The following is a 3,905-nucleotide window of genomic DNA, read 5'->3' as shown; positions in this document are numbered from 1 at the left end:
CACAAGGAGAACAAAATGGTCTTCCTAGAAGCAGAAAATAAAACTTTGAAAAGTGAGCAGATTCTCCAATCTAAAAAGAGAATTGAACACAACATTTACCAAGACCTTCTTGCAATTCATTCTGATTATTTTTTATCTTCCAAGTAAATATTAATGAGAGTTTCTGACTGATTTAAAAGCCTCGGCTTATTCAGTGTGGCTCTGATATGTTCTTGAGACTACTGATGGCTTATGGGAGAATTTATCTGAGCACTAAATGTGAGAGAGCCCACAACTGATTTAGGTAAACCTAAACTTTTGTACTCGTGATCCTTTGTGTAGGAGGATGTGAAAAAGAAAACTCTTGTCTGTGTGCAAAGGGAATGGAAACTTTTCAGACTTTGAATGTACTGACCTTCAGAAAGGGAGGAGCAAGATGGTTTTTTTTCCTTGAACATTTAAGGTTATCACAATGAGTCATGGATGCCCTAAATATCTAGATATTATATTTGTCCCTTGTGACTTTTTTTTTTTTGCTATATGCCCAAATGCAATTTAAAAAGTTTCATTTAAAAAAAGAGAAAAAGTAATCATTATTGCTGGTGTAGATGTAGGTGCCCCTGTCACTGAAACTATGGGAAAAACAGAAACTCTACAACAACATCTTTTCAGTGCTAGAGAATCAAGTCATTACTTTATTCTGGCCAGGATGTGCAACAGAAATTATTACATTGATACATGCCCAGGTTGTGCAGTGAAAATCATTCACATGGTTCTTTACCAGACTTTTCACATATTTCTATATAAAAACCCCAAAGAAGTTCGTGTTCATTGGTCTTAAATGACACAACTCTTAGTATTCGATCTCCTATTGTTTATTGATCCTTTGCCGTTGATGCTAATCTGGTCCTCATTCTTTGGTTCTCTTATTGATCTGTTCCCAGACCAGGTATCTTGAGGTAATGTTCCTCAATGTTGTCTTATCTCCTGTGCATCTTCTGGCTACTCCCAATCTGTGGATGTTAAACTCATGAGGCCTCTCAACTGAAGAGAAACTTCAATTCCCCTCTCCCTGGGCAAAGGTGAACAAATCTGTGACTAAAGTAAAAAAAAAAAAAAAAAAAAAAAAAAAAAAAAAAAAAAAAAAAAAAAAGAAAAAAAGAAAAAAAGAAAAAAAAGGCTGCTGTGTTTTGTGTTTAGTCAAAACTAAGTGGGCATCTGCACCCACATAGATTATCATAACATAGTTTATCTGATCTCGTGTTTACAGGATGTTAGAGCTACTCTGCTCTTGGCTTCATTTGTAAATTGAATAGATAATGCAACTTTATCTACAGCTGGTATTTTTTGCCTCAAGTAGGCTTTTTCAAAGTTTTCCTTAATATATTTTTTTTTCTTATTTCTCTCATCATTGTCTTCCCCTTATGTCCTGAAGGAGTTGAAGAATTCCTTCTAAAGTTTTTTTGTGGAACCCTAATCACCATGTTAGGTCAGTTTATAAGAGGAAATCTACTCCTTACTGCTGGAATGAGGGTTGATGGCTGCAGTGAAGCGAACAATACAGAGTTCAGAATAAGCAGGTCATGTCCCATGGTGGCATTTGATACCTTTGTAAAGATGAAAAATGTGGGCACTACTCAGTGATAACTGGTTTTACTTTTTAATACAGGTTTTACAGAGGGTTTTAGATTTTGGGAGAGTGGATACAGGAGTCAGTAGCAAGTGAAATGCAAATAACAATGTGTGTTTTCTCCACCTCTCCTCTTCATAGATGTTTAGAGGTGTACTACAGAGGCACCATTAAAGCCAGACGTTTTAATGTTGTGGAAGACGGCAAACTGGAGAATGCATCAGAGAAGGATGACAGCATTGGGAGACTGTCATTCAGCAGAACTTTGAGAGAAGACTTCACAGCAGCATCAGGTACTTCAAGGGCTGGCTGTGCTACTTGGTGTGATAATGCACTCATGCTGCCAGGTCACTGCCTTCCACCTGCAGAAATTTGCTCTCTCACCTTTGCTACTTCAGTCAATACTACAATGAGATTTATTTTCGTAAACCCTGGTACTGTGGCAGCAGCACTTTTATCAGCACTTTGACCTCTGTGGTTTTCTTCGGTTGAGGACAGCTTTATCCGAGCGATGCCTTCTTCCCCCCTCTCCAGAGCTAAGAGTCTGCAAAGCCGAGGGTCTTGTTTCACCCACCCACTCTCTGGTTTTCAGGTCAAGACTGTGATCTTGGAAGGTTGCTGCAGTTGGTGAAAGGGCTGGAATAAGGAACAGTCCTACTGATATGCCAGAGCCTGAGAACCAAAGCCAAAGCCCGAATTTAGCTTGGGCGGGGCTTAAGCACCGTCCTCTTACTCTGCCTCTGGAGAGTTACCCTGGCACCAGGCTGAAGCCCGACACAGAACGCTAATGATAATGCACTGTTCCCAGGACTTTCAGTCCTAAGAACCCTTTAGTTACACTCTTACTTCATGTCCTTTGGTAAAGGACAGTCCATCGCTGCAGCTAAGTGGGGGAAGTTCCCTCTTCTTTCTCTGAAAAGCGAAGGAATTACTGGGAATAGGGGGCTGCTACTGTACTGAATGAGGCAAAGCAAGCAGAAAGCACCCGACAGCTCAGGACAGCTGCACCTCTTTTTCTCTTATCACAAGAATTTTAGCCTTTTATTTAGCCTTTAGCTTTTTATTTTATCCCCCTCCCTTCCTCCATTGCGACATAAAGCTGCCAAGTACAAAGGGAGAACCTGAAACTGCTCCCTCAAGCCTGGGAGGGGAGGAAATAGCAGTTTCTATTGCCAGATTAGCAGGAGGCCAAGGGTACAGGGGCAAGGGCAGATAGTGGCTGGGTGTGGAGCGGCACAAAGGGAGGGAGGAGAGTTAAGGAGGAGCACTGGGTTAACTAGTTTTGGGAGAATGTACAGTAAAACGTCAAGAATCTGTTATAATAGATCAGTGTAACTTCAGCTGGGTAGTCCTGCTTGAATCTCTGAAACTGGGGATAATCAGTCAAAGTAAATCTTTAAGCACTTGCAATTAAAACCAACAAAAGTACAGAACTCGGCTCCTTGTGTGACACTGAACAGTTCCCAATGTCAAACAAAACCACACCTCTGCACTCTTCACAGAAGCTATTTGATCAGCTGGCTCCATTTTTGAACCTTCTCTTCCCCGTGTGAGCAGCTTCCTTAAAACAATGTATCCGGGATGTGACAACCATTTTAATCTTTAAAAGAAAGTTTTTAACGTTCTTTTTTTCTGCAGCTGCTGCAAAGCAAATGTTTTTGTCTACGATTATATGATATTAAGTAGTGTTACAGTAGAAGCTGTGCTGTACTAGATGTCACTGCCACCGTTCAAATTTGACAGCATTCTTATATATGATGTCATCACATATGGCAGGAATTTTGAAAGAGTTTTCTAAAATATATGAATGAGTTTCTTGCAAACTCATGTTACTGGAACTGTGATACAGAGAATTACCCCCCAGTGTCATAGTGCTGTTACACTTCCTTGTTTTAACTCTTCAGTTCTCAGTCGTGTAAACACCCTACTACCAATCTGTCATCACAAAACGGGGCTTTTTAAAATCTCTTATCTGCTGTTTGCTCATAGGAAATGCCAGATCATGACTGTGCTGGGACATTTTGAACTTTTGGTCAGCGTTCTGATAGGTGCTGTGGAAATTTTCAGATTTCGATATGCAGAGATACGGTCTTAAACCCCTCCAGTGGAAATTTATGGTCTTCTTTTGTCTTCCTCCTGTTCTCCCCCGGTGCTTTCAAGTGACCGGTCACGTTGTTTCCCCTCTTACATGCAGCAGAGCTGCCTATATTAGGAAATGCCGAGCCAGCTGTGATGTACGGCGGTGTCAGGGAGCAAGGGTGAAACCGCGGGGCTTGCGGCGAGCCCTGCCCCGGCC

The sequence above is a fragment of the Geospiza fortis genome, unplaced genomic scaffold (assembly GCF_000277835.1).
Source record: "Geospiza fortis unplaced genomic scaffold, GeoFor_1.0 scaffold16, whole genome shotgun sequence".
In the NCBI taxonomy this organism is placed as follows: domain Eukaryota; kingdom Metazoa; phylum Chordata; class Aves; order Passeriformes; family Thraupidae; genus Geospiza; species Geospiza fortis.
This window is presented reverse-complemented; position numbering follows the sequence as displayed.